The sequence below is a fragment of the Astyanax mexicanus genome, chromosome 1, assembly GCF_023375975.1.
Source record: "Astyanax mexicanus isolate ESR-SI-001 chromosome 1, AstMex3_surface, whole genome shotgun sequence".
Lineage (NCBI taxonomy): Eukaryota > Metazoa > Chordata > Actinopteri > Characiformes > Acestrorhamphidae > Astyanax > Astyanax mexicanus.
Window position 1 is genome coordinate 86,793,732 of NC_064408.1, and position 25,891 is coordinate 86,819,622.

A 25,891-nucleotide genomic window follows, 5' to 3' on the forward strand; every position below is an offset into this window, starting at 1 on the left:
GGAGGAACAGACGTGGGAAGAACACTAAATACACCAAACTGAGCTGTGCAGCACACACACACACACACACACACACTCACACAACCTGCAGTAGCACCATGCAGAGCTGTCAAGTAATCACAAATACTTAATTACCATGGAAGCACAAATACTTAATTACCTTACTTAAGTGGGAATGCTGGTTATTTTTACTGGAGATTTTTTTTTCTGATGACTTTTCACTTTTACTCTTTAAATTTACACCAAATAATCTTCAATTTATACCACTTTTTACATAAAAAAGTCTTGTTTCTTCTATTTCATTTCAGCTTGTTTTCAATCCAGCTTTTCATCATTCATAAAAACCCTATTCAGATAAATCTTTTCATCCAGATAGAGTGAATTTGAGTGTGATTGGAGGGGAAATGTAAACATTTACCATTCCAACATCCTATTGGTTTATATTTATGATCCATCATACCTGCACACGTCACCTCTACACTCCAGCAAGAACATAGCAGACTTAAGTAGCCTAGTGAAGAACTTGAGAGAAATGCCCCAACTAAGCTTCTTTAATATATTTGTGTTGTACTAAAATACATTTATTTACAATGAGCATATATGCATCTGAAACAGGGAGCCAAGTGTATTCCACTTTATTAAAATTAACATTTTATAACAATATAACATTATAGTCCTTATGGCTTTTAGAAAAATGTGGAGAGGGAGGGGTAGTACTCTATAGGACCCTGTCTTACATTACTTTTACTTTTAAACTTTAAGTAGTTTTAAAACCATTACTTTTACACTTTTTGCTTAGTAAAAAGCTTAGCTTCATACTTCAACTTCTAAAGACATATATTTTTACCCTAGTATCTATACTACTACCTAAAAATAGGAATGCAAATATTGTTGACACCTTTGGCTCCATGCCACTATCTTCAAAAAAATGTAATATTCAGCATATCGTAGTACTAGTTTTACTAGTAACTCTATTAAAAGTATTCACAGTGTTGTATACATTTTTTTATTTGTTTTTACAAACTAGTTTTAGGATTAAATTGATGTCATGCTTTTGTCGGCTGTAATTTCTGTAGAGCTTTAGAACTTTCATTGTGTAAAAAATGCATCACTGAGAGAATGGATGGGCTTTATATCATAGCGGCTCTGACAGAGCCTGATGGGTAATCTGAGATTACTTATAGGGTTTTGAGAGGTCAGGGGTGACATGTAACACATCCATTCCTCCGTTATGTATTTGCTTGAATTGGAACTTGTGGAACAAATATAGAAAAAGAAAAACATTAAAAATAAGATAAAATATAGATTCTTTACTGACAATGACTGTATTTCTTTATTTCTTTATTTCTTTATTTACCTATTTATTAATTTATTTTTTAGTCAATCTGAAACAGAGCACGGGATTGGAGGGATTTCCTGGAAATCACATGAGAGAGGATGTACATACTGGGATTATAATTTTTTTTTTTCCTTTTCCCATCTCTCCTACTTCCCACATGGCTTGTAATCCCCACGGAATTGTGTGTGTGTTTGTATGTGTGTGTGTGTACATGGATGAAGGTCTTAAATCTTCATCTTTATTTAGGACTTTCCAGCGTTACAAAATGAATTTCTCAACAGCGAGTCACACTTCCATGTGCTAAATATTTATTCTCACCTCTTCTTCTTCTTCTTCTTCTTCTTCTTCTTTTTATTCTTCTTCTTCTTCTCCTTCCTCCTCGGTGCAGAAGGACAGAGTTTTTAGCTGAGCCGGAGTTTTCTCAGCCGAGGTCGTTTGTATTCATTTGTTTGGGGCGGCACTGCTGGGTAATGTGACGGATCAATCCTAGCGGGGGGCGAATCGGCTGGCGGGGGGGCGGGGGTCCGGCAGAGTCCTGCCTGTAGGCTGTGTACATACTGTGTGAGCATATGTGTATTAAAATGCACCGCCGAGTTTCGACCCCATTAGGAGTGGTCTTGTTAGGGACATGAGGGTCCCAGCTCAGTTTTACTTTCAACATCCCCCCAACCCCCTACCAAGTAATTAAACTCCAGCATCCAGCCTGAATCAGCTCCTTCTTAATGATGATACACAGACGCCAAGCCCAGTTTAGCACGCAGTAATTAAGAGATAGAATCACAGGCTCTTTAACAGGGCGCTGGCCTGCAGATTTTTTTTCGGTGCCTTTTAACCCTTTAATGGCGAGGATTAAAAAACAGCTATTGATGTCCTTTAATCTCCTTTCCTTCAGTAGCAGCCCCTCCTCTCAGTGCTGCACAGCAAAGTGTTAAATCAGCACTGCTAGTGGTCAGGAAACACTGTGTTAAAACTGTGTTATTGCACTCTGTGTTCATTTAACACTGGTAAACATGCTGGGTGGTGGTTGAGGCTTCAGTTAATAGTGACTAGTGCATCTCGAAAAGTAGAATATCATTGAAAAGTCACTTTATTCCAGTAATTCAGTTCAAAATGTGAAAATTATATCGTCGCTGTGCAATGAAAAACACTTATCTCCTAAACAGCAACTTTACAGAAGGGAGAAATAACCTTGTAAACTTTAAATGGAAGTCAATGTAAAAAGAGTTTATTTTAGGTCATTTTAAGGAGTCTCTATTGGTCCCTTCATCAAGAAGTTTAGGCACAGAGTAAGGGACAGTTTGTCTGTTCAAATTATGTAGTAAACTAAAAATCGACCAAAATGGAGATAAGTGTTTTTCATAGGACAGAGATCATAAACAGTATGTATATATAGATGTATTACACACAGAGTGATCTATTTTAAGTGTTTTTATTTATTTTATTGTTGATGATTATGGCTTAAAGCCAATGAAAACCAGAAGACCAATTGGTACTTTTGGCAGTGTGGGCAGTGTGCCAAGTCCTGCTGGAAAATGAAATCTGCATCTTCATGAAAAGTTGTCAGCAGAGGGAAGCATGAAGTGCTGTAAGATTTTGATAAAACACAGTAGACCAACACCAGCAGATAATATGTCTCTCTGACCCATCACTGATCATCAGTAAATTTTGCATTTAATTTGGAAATCAAGTAACCAGAGTCTGGAGGAAGAGTGGAGGAGAGACACACAGTCCAAACTGCTTGATTGAGGTCTAGTGTGAAGTTTCCACCAATCAGTGATGGTTTGTAGAGACATGTCTGTCATCTGCTGGTGTTGATCCAAAATCAGTGCAGTGTTTTACCCAGAAAATCTTACAGCACTTCATGCTTACCTCTGCTGACAACTCTCCTAGATATGCGGATTTAATTTTCCAGCAGGACTTGGCACACTGCCCACACTGCCAAAAGTACCATCTGTTGTTATATACTGTTCTAATTCTCTAAGAGACTGATTTTTCGGTTTTTATTGACTGTAAGCCATAATCATCAACAATAAAATAAATAAACGCTTAAAATAGATCAACAAATCACTCTGTATGTAATACATCTATATAATATATGAGTTTCACATTTCAAACTGAATGACTGAAATAAAGTAGCTTTTCAATAATATTCTAATATTTTAAGATGCACTAGTATGTCAGTAATATAGTTTGAACAAACATGTAAAGACTTTTGTTTGTTTAAATACACTACTCTTTATGTAAAACAATACCTGCTCTTTCTAATGAATAAAAAAGTTAGAAGTTAGAAAATTAAAAAAAGATTAAACAGACAAATGCTAGAAAATGTGTGCTATGAATAAGTGTGTACAAAAAGTATCAAAGTGTTAAAACTTGCGTTTTGCCTTTAGTTTTAGCTTTTTAGTTTTTTGGCTTTCTCTTATTTTTTTTTTTAACATTTTATTTTAGATCACATTTGAGCTGCATTCTATCTATGAAAGGTGCTATATGAATAAATAATATTATTAATATTATTAATTATGATATATCAATAGGTTTTATTGTATGGTATGTACCCCTCACTATTAAGAGTTCTAGGTCGGTGCCCTGTGACTATTTACTGTTTGTAATAATAAAAAAAAAAAACGCAACTCACTAAATTGCACTGGTCGCATTTCATGTGATTGATGAGATGTTTCTAAAACTCCAGTTTGTTAACCCAGTTACTAATGAAATTGGTCATTAATTAAATATTAAATGTCAGTTTTAGTAATTGTTCATCTTCCTCACAGTATCTGAGTATACTGTAATATATTAAATCCTTACCTCTATATCACTAGGCTTTTGCCAATACACAGCTCTACTATAAATGATACAGACACTGAGAAATCAGGCCATTAAAGGAGAAGAGCAGATTAAACAGCAGAAGCATCAGTTTTTTTATCTGAGTATGAAAGTGTTATTGGCCAGTTGAGCGCAGTAATCACACACAGGGATATTTCTCTGTATCTGTGATTGGGTTTGATGTTGCGCTCTCAGGCTGTATGCGAGGTCATTATCTGGAGATGGGGATGGAGATGCAGCGCTCAGTGAAAAGTGCTGCTGACCGCTGTGTTTTCCTGTGCGCTGTGATTAACCTGGTCATGTGAAGGCCAGGGTGGGAAATGTGCCCACTCAGACTGCCCACCGGGAGCCCAACCAACAATAATGTAAACGCTGCTGCTCGGACTTACTGCTGAGCACAGCAGCAACGTTATATTCTCACACCTTCACTGCATCACTGTCATATCATAACATATATACTGTATATATATATATATATATATATATATATATATATATAAGCTCTGCAAAAACTGAGACCACTTCATTTTCTGAATCATTTTTTTCGGATTTCACTAAATGTTTGAGTAAAATGAACAGTGTTGTTTTATTCTATAAACTACGGACAACATTTCTCCCAAATTCCAAATAAAAATATTGTTATTTAGAGCATTTATTTGCAGAAAATGAGAAATGGCTAAAATAACAAAAAGATGCAGAGCTTTCAGACCTCTAATAATGCAAATAAAACAAGTTCATATTCATAAAGTTTTAAGAGTTCAGAAATTTATATTTGGTGAAATGATCCTGGTTTTTAATCACAGTTTTCGTGCATCTTGGCATGTTCTCCTCCACCAGTCTTACACACTGCTTTTGGATAAGTTTATGCCACTCCTGGTGCAAAAATTCAAGCAGTTCAGTGGTCATCCATCTTCCTCTTGATTATATTCCAGAGGTTTTTAATTTGTTAAAAAAAAAAACAACTAATAACTAAATAATTTTAAGTGGTCTCTTATTTAGTTCCAGAGCTGTATATAGTGCTACAGCTCTAGTGCTCAGACCATACGGCACACACTGTATCAGCTTTGTCTGCATGGCACTGTCCTGGAAGAAAGCTTCTTCTGAAGCTGATATTTTTAAAATGTGCATTGTGGTGTGGTCTCCTGTCAGATGAAACAGATAAAGCTGGTGACCTTTGTTTTCTTTTCGTTTGCCCGTTCTTTTCAGGTCTAATTTGGCTTTTCTTTAGATAAGCTATATGTAAACTAGCAGACAGAGACAGAGTTTGTTATTCTGATATCCCCAGGTTTGCAGTAGGTCTTGTGTCAGCAGCATTAGAAGCACTGTTTAAAAAAAAAGCTCTGTTTATAGAACATATCGTCGCTGTCCAATGAAAAACACTTATCTCCATTTTTGTAGATTTTTAGTTTACTACATAATTGGAACAGATAAACTGTTTCTAACACTGTTCTTGATGAAGGGTCTAATAGAAACTCTTCAAAATGACCTGAAAAAACTCTTTTTACATTGACTTCCATTGAAAGTTTACAAGTTTTTTTCTCTCTCCTGTAAAGTTGCTGTTTTGGAGATAAGTGCTTTTTATTGGACAGTGATGATATACTGTATATGTGGCTTTGAATTTATAAAATAGGCTCTCCCATCTTTTACTTAAGAAAACTACTGCTTTTAGTTTAAAAGAAAAAATGTAAGGACTGATTTAAATAAATATCCTCAAATTCTAGTGGGTTTCCAAGGCAGTAGTGTAGCTGTGTATCAGGTAGCGTGTGAATGTGTAAGGGTGAATGTGTGTGTGTGTGTGTGTGAGAGAGAGAGGTGTTTATTGATGTGATGTTGCTGCTCTGTCTGAAGGCTCTCTGCGCTCTCCTGTGCTCTGAGTGTTGGAGGAAGAGCAGTGTGCTCCTCTCTCATCACTCTCTGCAGTCAGGCTGTAAATGAGCTCCATCACTGTGACTGAGGAGCGCACGCTCGCTGAAAATTGTGAGCGACTGCGCGCCTAATCAAAGTGACACAGCGCAATCCAGCGGAACATTGTGCTAAAACACAGCACGGCGGAAAAATCCATCAATCGCCCCAACACCTGAACCAGCCCCCGTCCACTCAGGTTACACAGCACAGCTAACGCTCAGGCAATTAACTCTCCTCAAAGAACAGAGCGCTGTCTCTCAGGATAAGAGAAGACCATCCGCACATCCACCCCTGTAGAAAAGAACATTTCCACTGTCCTAACAGTTCCACCAGGGATGTCCCCACCACATTCTTTTTGCCCCCGAGTCATTTGATTTTGAGTATCTGCCAATACCATGTCTTGATCTGATACTTTGGCAATGTAGTTAAAAAATAAATAAATACACATCCAAGTTATCTGTTCAGTTTTTTATATTTTTAATTATTATTGAAACAATATCAAACCATACAATTTTATCACAAAAATGTGTTTGTGAAAGTCTTATATTGTTCTAGCCTGTGCTTCTTTATGGATATTTATTGTTTACTAAATATATTTTTGGAAACCATATATTTAGGGATTTTGTTATTTACTTGAACAAGCAAAAACATTAAAATCACCAGTTCAAATATCAAACAGTGCAAGTCTGTGTAAACCATGTGACCTACCAGTTTTTATTAATGAGCATTTAAATGTAACTAAAATAATTATTGTTAAATTGGCTAAATTAAATTATGTTTATATTAATTGTGTCAATCAATTACAAAAAATATTGTATTAATCACCACATTGTTAATATTATGAATCATATATATATATATATATATATATATATATATATATATATATATATATATATATATATATATATATATATTTGTTTTTTGTTTTTTTAAATGCTGGTACTTTCCCATATTTTTGGGAGGGGACAGTAATAATAGTGTAGTGTGGGTTATATTTGTAAGCCTAACCCTTTCATTCTACTGTATTATAATATCTCAGGGTAATTTTAATACTTTATTAGAAACATCTACTACCTTGTGCTTCCACTCACTGGCCATTTTATTAGAAACACCTACTACTACCTTGTGCTTTCACTCACTGTCCACTTTATTAGAAACACCTACTACTACATTGTGCTTTCACTCACTAGTGGCCACTTTATTAGAAACACCTACTACTACCTTGTACTTTCACTCACTAGTGGCCACTATATTAGAAACACCTACTACTACATTGTGCTTTCACTCACTAGTGGCCACTTTATTAGAAACACCTACTACTACCTTGTACTTTCACTCACTAGTGGCCACTATATTAGAAACACCTACTACTACATTGTGCTTTCACTCACTGTCCACTTTATTAGAAACACCTACTACTACATTGTGCTTTCACTCACTGTCCACTTTATTAGAAACACCTACTGCCTTGTGCATCCACTCAGTGGCCACTTTATTAGAAACACCTACAGTACCTTGTGAATACTTTCATTCGCTGTTCACTGGAACACACATCATTGTAACTGCTGGGGTGGGTCCACCACCAAATGCATCAATCACTGTACATTAACAGCCGATCAGTGGTCTCCATCAACAACATGGAGCCACAAGTGAGGGGTTTCTGATAAAGTGGCCATGTGTGGATGCCCGTCTGTTATTTCAAAACTGGTTTAATATATTCTACATGTGGTTTAATATATTGCACCAGTAAATGGCTGAGTGCCCCTGTAACCTCTTGTATTATAATCATGCTGCAGCAGTTTACTCACTGTGAGCTCCTGCACAGTTAAGTGAACTCATTTAACTGTATTAAGCTACACTATGACAGCGTAATACCGACAAGGGTTATTTAGAGGTTAATTTGCCTTTTGTTTATGTCTTTTATTAATGTTACTTATAAACATAAACTCAGCTGCAATTGTAAAACACTTTTGAGATTTCATTAATAATACTTTTCCATGTAGTTGGCATTAGCTCCTTACATTAAGTGCAAAAATACAACTGGCTTAAACTCTTAGAACTGAAATTGCTGTAAGGGGTGGGAGATACATACTATATTAAGTATACTCCTAATCAGATCCAGTAATTCAGCATTAGCTAGTTCCATTCTATTATAGAATGGAAAGTTTGCCTTTTCTTTTCATTTTTTCCTGCTTCCACTGAATCAACACGCTTTACAGAACCAAAACCCTAAATCTGACATCATTAATACACTCCACTCCGGTCAATCACAGACAGATACCTAGATCAGCATTACCTGATTACTAAACTGTTTTCACCTGTTTCTCATTGAAAACATTTGTGTTTCCTTTGCAAAGTATTGCCAACTTTCTCTGTTGCTAGTTATACCATTGGCTACTAATAATAAATGAACCCAAAAGAAAGCATAATTGGGTAAGCATTGGTGGTAAAACCAAACCAGTGTATCTGATTGGTCTCCTACCCTCTGTTCTCCTGATCAGAGGTATTTTGCTGGTCTGCAGGCAGTTGATAACTTTAACCTGAACACTGCAGTGTGGAGAAATCACTCAGGAGAGAGATTTGAGGATGTGAGGTGAATGCCCTGGACATCAAAACTGCAATATTTTTTAAAAACTGCTGACACTGAAGCACTCCCAGAACTCTGCAGTTTCACCAGCTGTCTAGACCAAATGCTCTGTCCTGTTTGTACCATACATTTTCAGAATAGACTGAGGAAAAGCAAAAATAGACCAAGAACATTTTTATTAGCGTGAGATTTTAGCCAGAGATCATGGAATTGACATGTCTATTAAAGCAGATTGATCATAGTTTGTTAAACTACTTTAATTTAGAGTATTTTTTACTTCAGATGATTGGGCTTATTTTGTATAGATTTGTAACAAGTCACACTGTTAAGACTGAGGGCCCTATTTTAGAGGTCTTAAGGCGAGCAGTGGACTCTGCTCCGTGCAGCTTGATTTAGGCTATGTCAGTTTGTCTTTGCTATTGTAATGACGGGAAAAGTACACCTTGCTCAGCTCAAAATGCACAAAAGTCATGTACTAATTCTTTTAATTTACAATGTGTGCGTTTTGGCCGTAAAGTACAATAAACCACTCAGCGTGTCGTTCATTGCCATTCCCTTTAGGACACAGGAATGCTCTGATTTTGGTGCATTGCTATTATAGGGGTGCAGCTACCTGGACATGTACAGCTCTTCTCACCAGAGGAAACTGACCTGCTCTTTCACGCTCGATCATTCTGTTAGTTCTTGATGTAAAAGATTGCAAAGCTGCCAACATGCTTGCGCTATGGGTTTGAGCATTGCTGAGTGTCCATGTGTGTGTGTGTGTGTGTGTAATAAGCGGGGGTGTAGATTTTTGAACACACACCTGTGTTGACAACTCACTGCCAAGATAGCAATGAACGTATGACCTCTTCCTAGGTTATTCTCAGTCAGTGGAGCACCTGTGTTTTCTGCTACCAAGATAGCAATACATCAGAAAGTCCTCAAGACCACCATGACTATTGATGTAGATATATTCAAAAGCACCTTTGCTATTTAAGATATTAAGGCACAAGGTGTGAATGTAGTGTGTGGTGTAAGATAGCAAGGAGCATCATGATGCAACTTTGCACAGGGTGTAAGATAGGGCTCTTTATGTATTTTCTGATTTAAGGTTTTAATCTTCCCAATTGGCTATACCAGTGTCTCAAATATTGTATAGTTTCTCAGATCTTGGACGTTATCGTAGTAATTTCTATTAGAGATTTACTATTGAAAGGAAAACATAGTCTACGGCTAGACTTAATCCCTGTCCGTGAAACTGGTTCTAAATGTAAGTATTGTGATATAAACTGACATGAAGCTACATACTCTCATTAGAGTCTAATTATAATAACTTACATCTCCTCTATATGCTGTTTGAAAAACCCATGAGCTCTGTGGATTTTCTATATGAAGGTAATTCAAAAAGAATATGTATAACCTCCACTGCCTTCTGTTCTACACTATTGCTCATCCTCCAGAGTGTGAGCGAGTGAAGGGGATAAATGAATAGAGAAGTATGAGGTCAGTACGTCCACAGGGTCTGAATTAATGATGCGCACATTTGTACTGGTACAGTTCCACTCTGAGACCCATATATCCTAAACTGAGAGAGTTAAAGAGTGCTTAAAGGTGACACACACTAAAGTGTTAGTCTGAAAGTTACTTACAGGCCTGAACCAAGTCCAGATTTGCTTGTGGTGAGCTCTAAATGGGTCTATAAGAATAAGCAGGGGTGGGCGGTTTTGCCAAAAAGACAATATGACTTATTGAGGCAATAACTGTGCTTCTTACTTATTGTAATTCTTACACTATAAGGTGCACTTAAAATCCTTTAATTTTTTTCCAAAAATCATTAGTGCGTATTATGTATGAATTTTAGCACTCATGTTGTAAAGAGCAGTAAAGCCCTTCTGCTGAAGTACAGCGTTATACAGGAGTTTTAGTTTTTTTTTTTTAGTTTTTCAGCACTGAGACTCAAGATTAGAGCAGTATTAGCTTTAGCCACTAATCGCGCTAAGCTCCAGCTTTTTTTCCGACATTTAGAGATGAGTATTGTCAGCCTGTAGCCTGCTGCTAACCGCAGCTAGCACTGCTGGAGCAGCATTAGCTTTAGCCACTAACTACACTAAGCGTTAGCTCTTTTGACATTCAGAGTTTAGTATATCGTTCTGTAGCCTGCACATTTACCATGTTACAACAAGCTACATGGGATGAACCGCTAGCTAATATCACCCCGGCTTACCAAAAACACTCCTGGCGAGTGGGTTGGGTAATTGGCTGTGTAAATTGGGAAAAGAAAATGGGATAAAAAAGCATCTGTCTTGCATTTACTGATTGCAACTTTTCTTTCTTGTATTTTAAGAATCTTTTTGCAGACTTTTTCATGTAGGGCGGATCATATTGGGTCAATGTCAGATCAAGTTCAGCTTTTCACTACACCAGTCAAGCCAGATTGGGTTGCATCTTAAACCTATGAATACAGGTGTTATTCACACCTTACTTCCATGCTTGTGCAGTCCTCCACAGTGTACACACTCCACATTTAAACTGAATGGGGGCTCACTAACTCAAAACATGTAGTTGAGTTGTGTTTTAAATTTCGCTGATTCCGGTACCACTAGCAGAAAACTTACACAGTCTGCTTAAAGCATTCCTGCAAATGAAGACCACATATTATAAATAATAAAAACACACAGTGCCCTGAGGATATGAGTGAGGTGAGCTTTAGATTGTTCTGCATGTTATTTCAGGTAGCAGATGCACAGTAAGTAGAACTGGATTTTCCAAACTTAGTAAAAACATTCAGCACAATGATAGAATAATGTAGGGGGTAAAAGAACAGTAACAGCCTGATAAAAAAATAAATAAAATCCTTTGTGTGTCACGTCTTACAGAAAGAGAGAGCATGCAGCCTGAACATACAGCTCCAGGAGCCCGGGAGTGCTACTGAAGCATGCATGAATAAAATGTCACTATGATCTAAGACAAAAAGAGAAAGTTGCCTTAGTAAGCATTTTTTCCCTACAATGCAGGGAAAAGCATGTTTACCATGCTTATTTTGATAAAATATTCCCATATATAATTTTTTGGCTCACAGTTTTTACTGCATTTACATTCCCCTTCAAAAGTATTGTAACATTTGTATTTCTGCTGTAGACTGAAAAAAAAAAACATTTGGGTTTAGTATTAAAAGACAAATATATTTTTTAAAGGCAATTAATCAATCAATAAACAGTGCCGGATGTCTATGCTCGTTTTCAGATTTGGGTTTTATCTGTGCAGACTGTGCATTTATAGTTATAGAAGTTACCGAAATAAAAAACAGAGCTGTCTATTAAACAGAGCCATGACACAAATATTAGCCATAGCCAGAACAACTGTTTTTTTTTTTTTTTATCCTGAAGAAGAAAGTCGTCACTAGTGTACTAAGTAACAGATGAACAGGTAAACCAGGGAAACAACAGCAACAACACACTGTAAATAAATACCTTAAAACAGTCATTCTCAAACTGTGGTATGGTTACTCTGGTGGTACTCAAAGCATCCCAAGGTGGTATACTGTATGAACTCAGAATTTCTGCTTTGCATTAAAATATTAAGGCCTGAAATCTTTAAAGTTTCCACCTGTAATTTTAAGGTAAAAGATATAGCGACATGTATATGTGTTGAGGCATGCAACTGTTGAGGTCTTGTGCTTCATCTTTTTTTTACATAAAGCACTTCCCAGACTTTAGAAACTGAACCAGTTCAGAGTGAAACATTAAAAATATGTTGCCTGGAGACTCAGAATGACTATTCAGAATTACACAATTCTCATTCCATTGTTGATAGAGAAGGGATCGTGTACGACTGAGTTTAGAGGATGTGCTGACTTCCAGAATTGGTCTGGGTTTAAATAGGATTTTGGTATTAAAAACAGATAATAATCAGATTTTGCTTTTCTTGGTGGCATTTGTTAGCCATCCAACCATTTAGCCAACCAGCCATTTAGCCAACCAGCCAGCCAACCGACCAGCCATTTAGCTAACCAGCCAGCCAGCCGACCAACCAGCCATTTAGCCAACCCGCCAGCCATTCAGCAAATGAGCCAGCCAACTAGCCAATCAGCCAACCAGCCAGCCAACTAGCCAATCAGCCAGCCAACCGACCAGCCATTTAGCTAACCAGCCAGCCAGCCGACCAACCAGCCATTTAGCCAACCCGCCAGCCATTCAGCAAATGAGCCAGCCAACTAGCCAATCAGTCAACCAGCCAGCCAACTAGCCAATCAGCCAGCCAACTAGCCAATCAGCCATTCAGCCAACCCGCCAGCCATTCTGCCAACCAGCCAGCCAACTAGCCAATCAGCCATTCAGCCAACCAGTTAGCCAGCCAGCCAACCAACCAGCAAGTCTTCCAATCAGTAAGCCAGTCAGCAAGCCAGTGACCAAGATCCTTAGTTTCTCTGACTGAAGCCCAAGTTTTATTTCTCTTTTTTTTCTGAATGCTGATTTTTCAACTGAGAACCAGGGACCTATTTTGCATTTAATGCCTGTGCTTATTATAAGTGTTCTTATCCTCTACTACATTAAACGATTTACAAAAAATAGTCAAGAGCTAATTCAGCATCAGGGATTTTAGCAGCACAGTGAAAAGCGCTCGCTTTAAGACCAATTCAGGATGGCCTACTCATTAAAAATGTTCTAATCACCAAATGTTCACATAATCTTTTTTTTTTCTTCCTGGTACTTCAAACACAAGCTGTTGAGCAATGATCTCTAAAACCAGGCTCAGATACTCCTGAGTCTATAAAGTCTTCTTTTTTACTCATTTAAATAAACCAATGAAGATATTTTATCTGTTTAATTAAGTGAGAATGTTTTTAATATTAATGGGTGCTAATAAAACACTAATTCACTACTTCTGCCATAAAAACAGGCATTAAAACAGAATTAAAAATACATGAGTACATTCAACTTTTTTCTGATTCCTACCAAAAAATTGATACCCAACCTTTTCCTAGATTTTTTCCTCTCAGACTGTTCATCATGTCATACCTCTTTTTTTAAAGATTTTTTTTTTAGTTTCTTCCATTTTTCTCCCTAATTTATGTGGTCAATTATCCCACCCGTTTAGCTGTTAGTCAGCTGTATATCCCTCTGTCACTAGTGATGCCCCAGGAGGGTGAAAACTAGCACATGCCTCCTCCGATACATGTAAAATCAGCCAGCACCTCTTTTCCAGCTGCTGCTGATGCAGCATTGCTGAGTAGCATCACAGCGCACTCGGAGGAAAGCACAGCGACTCGGTTCTGATACATCAGCTCACGAACGCCCTGTGCTGATCAACATCACCCTTTGGAGGCCAATTGTGCTCTCTCAGGGCTCCTGCAGCTGATTGCAAGCTGCATGATCAGTATTCGAACCAGTGCAATTTTTGCAACAGGAGTGGCATAAACTTATCCAAAAGCAGTATGTAAGACTGGTGGTGGAAAGCATGCCAAGACGATTGAAAACTGTGATTTAAAACTGTTTTTTTTCCACCAAATATTGATTTCCGAACTCTTAAAACTTTATGAATATGAACTTGTTTTATTTGGATTATTTGAGGTCTGAAAGCTCTGCATCTTTTTGTATTATTTCAGCCATTCTTCATTTTCTGCAAATAAATGCTTTAATTTACAAGATTTTAATTTGGAATTCGAGGGAAATGTTGTTCATACTTTATAAAATAAAACAACAATGTTCATTTTATTCAAACATATACCTATAAATAGCAAAATCAGAGAAGTTGATTCAGAAAATGAAGTGGTCTCTTAATTTTTTCTAGAGCTGTATACTATTTGGCACGCTATCAACACTTCATCCATACTGCAAAATCTGCAGAAACTGCAAAAATATTCTAGCTGGATTACATGAATAATCTCACACTGCTTTTATAATAAAATAAAAAAAAATATATCTAGTTTTCAGAATTAAGCATAAGATCAAACTATTAAACAACAGACAGTTTCGGGTCATAACCGCTGAGTGTGCCAGCAGTAAAGGGGGTCAGTGTTTTTATCTGTGTGGATTAGCCGTACTAAACAGAGGATCTCTTCTCTCTGCATTAGTTAAAGTAAGCCTGCTTTAGCATGCATGACTCCAGGTTACCATGGTTACCGTTTAAATACAACTGCGCTGGTGGCTGCGGGGAGCGAACAGCAGTGAAGAGTGTTTCTGAGCCAAAGCCCAGATCCCACACTTCACCAAAAACCTGCATCACAGCCTCGACACACATCACTGCTGATCTGAGAATAAATAACAGCATCAGATCAGTGAATACAGTCTGTATATAGTACAGCGCTTATGAAAGAGATTCACCTTCTTGTATGTTTTATTGTTTTATTGTTTTTGTAAATGAGTCATGGTCAATGTCATTTAGCTTTTTGATCAAGAATAAAAAGTATATTTAATGTAAAAGTGAATGCAGATAAAAAAAAGTTCAAAACATTATGACAATATCTAATGTAAAATAAGTGATTACATAAGTACCATATAGTTAGCATTTAATGAGTGCACATTTAGCACTTGATCTTGAGACCAGTTTGTCTGGATTTGAATCCAGCAGCAGGTGTGTTTGGGGCAGTGGAGGCTCAGTGTTTAGAGCACCAGGTTACTGATAACAGGGTTAAGAAAGTTAGGATATTAAAATATCATGCCATTAAATTAATCAATCAATCAACCTTTATTTACACTCATTGTAAACCATTGATTCATATTTTTAATGCAGCAGAGAATTTACAAAATTAAAGGGACTGAAAATTTTTAAGTTTAAAAATGATAAAAACAAGCAAACAATATAAGATTTAATGAATCAGAAATAAAAAAATAGAATAAAAAGATACGCAGACAGGCTAAAATGTAAAGCAATAAAACAAAGAGATAAATACTTATAAGAATAATGTTATGAATACCAGGAGCCGGGGAGACAAACGCTGATTAGAAAACACAGGTTTATTAACAGGGTTAGACAAATAGAGATGGTCAGGAACAGGCAATATCAGAACCAGTAGGGCAGCAATAATAAATAACATACGTAGAGAGTGGTCAGTAAACAAGCGAAGGTCGGTACACAGAGAATCTAACAACAGGAAGTTGGCAAGAGAGTAGACGAGAGAGAAGTAGAAGTCGATAACCAGAAATCAAACAAATCAAGAGAGCTAGACAATAGAGTAAAGAGTAGGCAGAAAAAGGGTCAAGAAACAGGAAATTAGAAATCAGAAATAACGCTTTGTGCAGAGCTACAAATCTAGATAATACGCAGCAACTATAAAGCTGAACTAAGGGAGTTTTTATACTAGGCAGACTAGGTGAAATTGATAAGCAATCAGTCAGTAGCTTGGTGACAGAGTGCTTAAGAGACACGTGACTGTAGTTCTGAGGCTGGGGCTGCTGGGAAACTGAGTCTTTTTACAGAGTGGCTTCAGGAGCAGGCAGATTGACAGCATCAATAATAAAATATAAACACAAATAAATTAAATAAAAAGGTAAAAGGTAAAAAATCAAACCACTAAATACAGTAAACAGCAAACCTGGAACAGATCTGTGTTTTTTTTATTTTATTATTCTTTTAATATAATTTATTACAGTGTAAAGCCATATAATAAAATTTAAAGTGGAACGTGGAAAGTGTGATACGTTTTTTTGTTACATTCAGTCCAGAACCGGTCATTGTCTGAGGGCCCCAGACCAGCTCGGGTCCTGGGACATTAATTCATTTGCTTGCCTTGTTGCAGTGGGCCTGACTGTGGGTAGGGAGTGTGCCATATCATACTGTACGCAACAATATCACCCAAAATCCTTTTGCACAATAAAAAAACTCTATATTGTGATATTGCAATAAGCAGACTATTTTGTATTTTTATTTACTGTATTTACCATATTTACCGTATTCACTTATGCTGCACATTCATTTTATTGGTAGATTGTTGTTGTTACATTGCTTTGTGTTTGTTAAATTTTTTTTGTAATTTGTTACACTGTTATTATTATTTTATGCATGATCAGGGTCTCTACTGAAATGAATTATTCTTGAAATAAAAAAAAAAACAATGTTTGGTCATATTGCCAAGAATATAATTATCACACAAAAACAAATTGTACCATATCGGCCACCCGTAGTTAACCACTGTTGGGCCCTTAAGAAAGAGTGCTAACCCTCACTGCTTCCTGAGTGCTTACACTATTTCACTGCATGTCACTGTGTGTGTGTGTGTGTGCATATTCACTGCATAGATGGGTGAAGGCCACATTCCAAAAAATAAAAAAATAAAAAACAGCAGCTCTTGTTAACTAGAGAATATCCAACTTATTAGAGATACAAAAAAATCACCAACGCGTTTCGGCACTCAGGCCTTAATCATCCTTAAAAGACAAAAGTTAATAACATTCCAGCTTTAAAACACACATGACACACAAAACTACCAATGAGAACACTCCAAGTACTGAAGGTCACATAATCAGCCAATGAGAGGCTGACAGCTCAGTTCCACAGGGGAACCACTTCCACCAAAAACTTCTTAAAAGTCCTTCTGAAATTCACAAACGCAATTAGTCCTCAATTTTATAAAAAAAAAGTATTTTGTTCAAGAAAACACAGAGAGGAAAAACAGCCAAACTGACAATACAGATACTTATTTCTCCAAATTCCATAAAGAAAGTCTTTTATCGTGAATGTGGAGGCCCAGCACAAGTATGGTTAATGCAGCTGTTTTAACTTGCACAGCACTTTTTAAGTCTAGCCACTAATTCTATATAGGATGAAGATTTGGCCCTTGATTTCACCACACCAGAACTTTCACCTTGTTTTCTTTAAATCATTTCTATCCAGCTTTCCCTGAATTCTTTGGGTCGTTGTCTTGCTGAAAAAACGTACTTCTGTTTCAAACTCAATCAAATTGTCTCTCAGGATTTCTTTATATTTTTCTGTATTTGTTTTACCACCGCGCTTCACAGTGGGGATGGTGTGTTGATGTGCAGTGTGATTGGCCTCAGTGTTCAGCAAACATAGTATCTAATCCATTTTGGCCTCATCAGAGAGCCTTCAGCTAATCAGAGACAGTACCTGCGTCTCCAGTCACTTGAACACTAACTGCTTGATTACATTCAGCTGTTTGCCATTTGCTATTCTTTTATAAATACATACGTCCTTGCTCCTTGACTTTGCAGAGTGTTGCCTTGCAGGATTGTGTGCATATTGAATGTTATAGCCTGTGTGTTTTATATGTCTGTTATGCATCTTGGCATGTTCTCCTCCACCAGTCTTACACACTGCTTTTGCATAACTTTATGCCACTCCTGGTGCAAAAATCCAACAGTTTAGCTTGGTTTGATGGCTTGTGATCATCCATCTTCCTCTTGATTATATTCCAGAGGTTTTCAAGTCAAAATTAAGTAAAAACATCATCATTAAGTGGTTTCTTATTTTTTTCCAGGGCTGTATATATATATATATATATATATATATATATATATATATATATATATATATATATGTAACACACAGGCCTGTTGTCACGTGACACTCTATCAACAGTTCATCTGACAGTTCAGTCCTGAAACAGCGTAGAGGAAACCTCCGTGGTGTAATTGCTAATCTATGCTATTGAGTGGCTGATTGGGCTTTCTGTCTTTTTCTCAGGAGTGAGTGGAGCGGTCAGCATGAGGTCCAGAATCACAGCAGACTGAGCCGAGGGGACACCTAATTACTGCTGTCTATTTCACTGTGAGTGACACGGAGTGCTTTTTATCATCTGCTCAACAAACACACACACACAAACACACACACACACACAATCACACACTCTGTTCCAAATAAAACAGTCACAGTACATTACGGGGAAGCTGAAGGCACAGGATGAACAATCATGTTTCTCTTATTACTTTGTTCTCGGGTAATGACCATGTTTTCAAAAACATAAAGCCTTTTATTTCTTTTCAGTGGAATAGATTCAGATGTGCTTACGTAATGACCTAATTAATTACATAATAATGTGACGTGCATTTGCATAACTTGCATTTGAGTCTTGCTTATTATTATTATTATTATTATTATTATTATTATTATTATTATTATTATTATTATTACTATTAGCAGAAAGTAATATGGGTGGGGAGGCTCTTTGTTTGTTAGTTTTATAAGAAATAACATCAAGGACCAGATACTACATAGCATCAAAGACCATAATATACTACTGTATATTATGAGCTGAATAGTCCTTTTCATCTTTAGAGAATGCAGCTCCTGCTGCAGAAACTGTGAGTGTGATTGCAGCTCTGCACTGCTGACCTTTCACATACAGTACCTGTGATATTGGTTGTAAAGGTGTTGCTGGATGATATTGCATATAATATATATTTGACTAACTCAGCTGTGTCCACAAGCTTATGGCTGAAATGTGGGATGCCGGAAGCTGGTTTGTCCAAAAGCTCCTCCATACTCCAGTACTCCAGTACTGGAGAGTGGAGTATACTGGTTCTATGACTGTGTGTTTAATGTGGTTTTGTACCTGCAGAGAAACTTGATTTTTTTTGTTAAAAGTAAATGAACAATATCCAGTGCTGTTCTATGGGAGAGTTTTGGCCACATTAGTTCAGATGCATAGGGACTGTACAATGATGATTATTATAATTTTAGAAATGTGCATTTAAAGTGAAGATATTATTTAAAACTCACTTTTTGCATGCTTTTGTATTTTCACCTTTCAGTCTTGAGTGCTCATATAAACACTTCAAGCACAAATAAAAATCTATACAGCAATTTTCTGTATATCAGCTGAAATAGTTTGCTGTCAGGAATCATATCATCACTGTTCAATGAAAAACAAGTCTCTGTGTTTTTGTGGATTTTTAGTTTATTACATAATTTGAACATAACAAATGAACCTTATACTGTGTCAAAATTTCTTAATGAATGGACAAATAGAAATTCTCCAAAATGACCTGAAATAACTCTTTTTACATTGACTTCCATTGGAAGTTACCTAGGTGTTTTCTCTCTCCTGTAAAGTTGACATTGACGTTGAAGATACTTGGTTTTCATTGAATAGTGACCATATGCTTCTGTAAGACATTTGATTGCCCTTTTATTGTGATGTCACAATAAGGAAACCTGCATAGAACCACCCTGGGGTTACCCGTCAACCCCTTCCAGAGCCCCACCCACTAGATCAGTTAAACCATTTTCGGTCTGCTGGTTGTGAACCGCATGAGCAGGATTAGCCAGCAGACTTTGTTTGAGGGAGGGATCTGTGGCAAATCAGGTGGGTCAGTAGATGCAAGTCAGCAGATGAGGGAAATGTAAGTCCTTTCAAATAGTGAGTTTCGGGCTTCTATTGTAGTAAAGCATGAACTAGTTTTTTTTGTGTTTTTACATTTAGCCCAAGCTAAAGTTCAGCATATATAGGGCATTGCAATTAACAGTTTATTTGACAGAGCCATTATATGGCACATACTGAAAGTGACTGAAACCTACAAAAATACAGCTGTTGAGATCTCTTTAAGTGAGAATGATTTTGTGCAAAGAACTTCATGATGTTTTTTTTTTAGCAGTAGATCAGTCAGAGAATTGAACAGCGTGTGTGTGTGTTCTACACACTTGTGTACAGTGAGTCGGTGTTTGAGTCTAATATCACTGTGGTCTAGAGGGGAAGTGTGAGGACACAGACTGCTGAACACTGAGATAGGTGGTCATGGTGGATGCAGCACTTGTAGGCTTCAGTCAATCTCAGCTTGTTCTGACTGTAACACTGTTTTACAGATTCCTTTAGAACTATTTTAGCTATCATAACTGTGCTTCCTTAAGTGTGCAAATGTAGCTCAGCAAGACTTACTGTCTCTGATATACAGATTATTTAGGGAGGAAATATTTAATTGATCTCTGTCTGACAATATGCTTTTATTTATCAGTATTGCTAATATAAAAAAAAAAACATTATGAGCCCTTTGTATGTGAAAGTGAATACATCTCTGTCCATGGTGCTGATGTGTGGGAGAATGCACTGCTGTCCATGGTGCTACAGCTCTGTGTGGTTATGGTGTTCACATCCCTGTCCCTGTCCATGGTGCTGATGTGTGGGAGAATGCACTGCTGTCCATGGTGCTACAGCTCTGTGTGGTTCTGGTGTTCACATCCCTGTCCCTGTCCATGGTGCTGATGTGTAAGTGCATTGGTCACTGTCTGTGGTGCTGATGTGTTAGTGCATTGGTTTCTGTCCACAGAGATTTAGACCTGCAGCCCACTGGACATTTTATGAGTTTATCTGATTGTATTTTTTAGAACATAAAACAACCTGTATGGCACCCTGTATCACATACTTACTCCTTTTTTTTGTTTTAAAGCTGTGATCATTAGACTTATGGATTCAATCACAGATTGGCCAGGTTGTGTAAAAGATGGGGCACCCTGATTTTCAACGAGAAAGCATTTACAAAAGCACAGTTATTTATTACAAAAAAGTATTATACACCTATATACACTAGTGATTGTATTATTATACCAAAAAAAAAACAACAACAACAAAGCAATCACAATGGGAGTGTGAGTCTGTATTTCTATTATTATTATTTTTATCCCATTTTTTCCCAGTTTGTTGGACTAATTACCCCACCCACTCCGTTAAACTCCCCCTATCACTAGTAATGCCCTCAATATTAGGAGGATGACTAACACATGCCTCTTCTAATACATGTAAAGTCAACCAACACCTATTTTCCAACTTCTGCTGATGTAGCATTAACAAAAAAAAAGGTCACATGCTAATATTTTTTTGGACCGCCTTCAGCTTTGATTGGGGTATGCACTCACTGTAGCATTGTTTCAATAAGCTTCTGCAATGTCACAATATTCAATTCAATCCAGTGTTGCATTAATTTTTCGCCAAGATCTTGCAGCAGCATTGATGATGGTAGAGTCTAATAGCTGCACAAAGTCTTCTCCAGCACATCCCAAAGATTCTCAATGAGGTTCAGATCTGGACTCTGTGGTGAACAATCCATGTGTGAAAATGATGATCTCATGCTCCCTGAATCACTCTTTCACAATTCCAGCCCATGAATCCTGGTATTGTCATCTTGGAATATGCTCGTATCTTCAGGGAAGAAAAAATCAATTGATGGAATAACCTGGTCTATATTCAGTATATTCAGGTAGTCAGCTGACCTCATCCTCAGCACATACTGTTGCTGAACCCAGACCTGCAGACCAACTGCAGCATCAACCCCACATCATTTACTTACTTAAATCCAGGTGGAGACTTTTTTTTTGTCCAGGCAGTTTATATTCCGTTCAATAGACAATGGAACTAAATGATCATTTCTAACCAACTCACATTTTATGTGAAACTAAATTAGATATTTTCAGAAAAAAATATTTTATATGTTATTTGCCATCATACTGTAGATTGTCTTATCTCAGTTCCGTATATATGCTAAGTATATGCTATCAACACTGACCATGTGCTTGCACTCATTAACCACTTTATTAGAAACACGTACAGTACCTTGTACATTCACTCACTGCCCACTTTTAAGCTCTTTGTACTGTATGTTTCCTAAATATACCATATGTATACAGTTACAGACTGTAGTCCATCTATCTGTTGCTGCAGAGTTTCTGACCACAGGTCTGCTGTTTTTACTGTCAGAGTGGTGTATCATTCTCAGATAAACAGTGAAACTGATAAGGCAGTTTTCCTGGTAGTCTGCATGGTGCTGTATTAGTATATTGAGACAAAAATATATAGCCAAGAGCATCTCTGTGGTTATTAATTGACCGTCGATTGACTCCTCACTAGAAAGACGACTGACCATCTGAACAGTCAGTGGTGGAAAAATCACATACGCTGCTCTACAGAGAGGTGTTAAAAAAGTGATGTGGTCAGATGACTCATCCTTCATCATGACCCTACACTGAGGGTGCTGTGGGTGCGGATTTCTGCTGCTTGCCCTCGTAGAGCGAAGGGTCACTGCAAATCAATACACAGTTATTCTGACTGATCCCCTTTATCCTGTAATGAAAGAATTCTATCCTGATGAGTAGCTTCTTCCTGAATGACAGTGCTCCATCCATTCAGGAGACTGAAAGGTTTAGTGATTGTGAACGTCGATCATGTTCAGCAGATCATGTCCACAGTGGTAGTATTACCAGTTTAACCCTTAGAACCCTACGGACGGACTTTACATCCAAAATCGCACATTGTGTTCTCAGCTTAATTACTCAGGAATCCCTTAACACATCAACATAATCCAAATATGTGTAGAAAGGGCTGAACTTACTCTTTCTGAAAATAGTAAATAAAATACCATGTACAAGAAACTCATTGAGAAAAACACTTAAAAAAAGTGAGATCTCCTTCCCCAACCAATATTATTTACCTTTAGTGCTTCAAACATTTTTATATGATGTTTCAAACCAAATAATATCAATAAATGACTCAAAAGTGTTCACAGAAAAAGTGTGAAACTACCTGCGCTCAAACTAAAGCTAGTTATGGTGTGCGCACTACTTTATATAGTTTTTATTTTACTTGCACTTTTTTACTAAGTAGTTATTTTGCACTAAACATTTTTATTTATTTAGACTAAAAAGTTTACATTTTTGTATTTATAGTTTTCTTTGTGTGTCCTGATCAAAATACTGAAAGGCATCGGCTGAGTGTCAGGTTTTTAATAATCTACAGGAATCCTAGAGGTGTGATTATCAAGAAAAACAACTCTGCCTGATGCTCTCCATGTATTTTGTCAAAGTAATAAACCATTTAATGAACTTTCATCAATCTACACTGCAAAAAACTAAATCTTAGCAAGTGATTTTTTTTAATTTAAGGCAATAAATCTTATTTTCTTCTCTGATATGACTTTTTGTCTTACTAAGCCCTGTAAGTGTTAGATTATTTTGCTTATTTTAAGGATAATTATCATTTTTACTTAAAATTTGTACCTTATTTTAAGTAATTTGAACTCAAAATAAGCACAATCAAGCAGCAATCAAGTTATTCTGATTTTTGTGTCCAAAACAGTGACTTTTTTGTTTGATTTAGGTGTTACTTCGCTCATTTTGAGACTTTGCCATTGCTTTTTGTAAGAAATCTTACCAAGAAAAATTTGCTTACCCAATTGGCAGATTTTTTTGCTTGATATACATATATTGTCTTAATTTGCATATATGTTGTCTAGTTTTTGCCAATGGATTTTTTGCAGTGTAGTCTGAACATTTTTGAAAATATATCTTAGGTGTGAATATTTAAGGTCTATACATTAAAAAAAAAAAAAAAAAACAGGAGCTTGGTAAAATTTTGACCAAAACATGGCCAGTTCCAGGAAAATATAACAATTCTGCTTCCTTTTACATTTTAAATGATTAGATTTTTGAGCAGCAGTAAGGCTTCTGGCATGTGTCTGTCTGATATAATTACTGTGTTATAAGACCTGAAAGAGGAACTGACAAAAATGAAGAACAAACACACCAAAACAGCCTAGGGTTCAAAGGGTTTACAAGATACGATTTGTTCCATCTAGTGCTGTATAGTGCCCTCCTGAAGTAGTTAATAGAGTCTGTAGTATATTAATTAAATAGTACATTATAAATGTTTGCAAATACACGTCATAAATACACACAAACATCTGATCTTGGTCCACTCCATCATGATTTAAAAGTTGTTAATTTTCAGATATTTCAAATTCAAAGGCAAGAAAAGTGAGAGATAAAGAATAGAGAGGAAACAGTGACAGCAGTGGGGGACAAACACAACTACAGTTACTACAGCAATCTGCCTGGACCTATACATACACCACAATTCCATGCAAATCTAGTAGTTTACAACTTAAATTGGCATGTCTGCTTGTGCACTTTTACTTATGCACAGTTACTGCATTTACCCTAATAGTACATAGTATGTTCATTTTTGTCACTGTTTGTAGTGAACCGTGACTCCCATACTGCGCTTGTTCACTACAAATGTCACATAGCATTGCATTCTTAACAACACCTTAAATTTTCACATCGTGGCTGTATTTTCTCAGTCAACAGTTAACAGTTCACAGTTTCAGTTAACAGCTGTGCTAAACCTGTCAAGAGTTACTTGAATTTCTTGTTTCTTAATGTGTTTGAGAGCATCAGTTGTAAAGTTGTGAAGAGGTAGAGTTGGTATACAGTGAATAGCCCTATTTGAGTAATGTGTGTATCCATATTATGTCAAGAACTACTTAACTAAGTAAAGAAATGACAGTAAATAAAATGTCAATAAAAAAAAAAATCAAGTTTGAAAGTATCCTCAAGTGCAGTTGCAAAGATCATCAAACAAGTTATGATGAAACTGGCTCTCATCAGGATCACCCCAGGAAAGGAAGACCCAGAGTTACCTTTATTGTGCAGAATAAGTTCATCACAGTTACCAGACTCAGAAACCACAAGTTAACATCATCCCATCACAGAGTTTTATTTCAGTTGCTAAGCACAGTAGGATAAATGTGAATGTTTAACACTTGTTTATTGGGCAGATTTATTGGAGGGTTGTCCTTAAGCGGGTCATTTCGAGTGTGTCCAGGCTGTGTGTCCTTCTGTAAACCTCACACACTCAGCAGGGAGTTTGGCTGCTTCCGTGAGAGGGCCGGATCAGAGTGCTAAAAGTGCTTTAGCTGAGAGGAAGTGGCGGTGTGTGTATGCCAGGAGAATCCTCCGCTGCCTCTCGGCCTCATAGAGCTCCGCTCTTACTGCGCTTTCCAGGAACGAGTAAACCAACTGCTGAGGCACAAATCTCCAGGCACTGCCTTTTATTTAAAAGCAGTGGACAAGATCTGGCATCACATTACAACAGCCACATTTGAGGAAACCTCACAAATTAAAATCTTCAGAATGTTCAGGAACTCAAGCTGAGCAGGAGACAAGTTCAGTGTTGTATTTTCCAGAGAGACACAGGGATTCCATTATAGTTCCAGGGAACAGGATACAAAAATAGAACGGCCATCACATGATTCCTTTAGCTTTCTGACTGTACGTATGGTGGTGGTTAAATGTGGTCTGTTGACTATTTGCTGTACTGGGGTGCGTTTCCCTTACAACGACGGAGCCTAGCATTGAACTAACGTGGTACGATGCATCGTTAAACTAACTAACATCTGAAGTACGACCGTTTCCCGAAACCATCGTACTTTGTTGGTACCACAGAAGTCTGAACTATGTTGGTTTGAACCACCGTGGTCTTAACTAAGGTGTTTCCAGATGTGTTCGGCCAGACTTTCCCAGCAGAAAAC

The 25,891-nt window shown here is 37.1% G+C and overlaps 1 protein-coding gene across 1 annotated transcript in view; it reads left to right on the plus strand.

The window, feature by feature from the left end:
* Positions 1 to 25,891, plus strand: part of lrfn2b (leucine rich repeat and fibronectin type III domain containing 2b) — a 271,257-nt gene that overhangs the window by 143,229 nt on the left and 102,137 nt on the right. Inside the window, exon 3 of the mRNA XM_049485169.1 lies at positions 18,282 to 18,365. The gene's annotated coding sequence lies outside the window, so the exon portion shown is untranslated. The remainder of the gene's footprint in view (positions 1 to 18,281; positions 18,366 to 25,891) is intronic.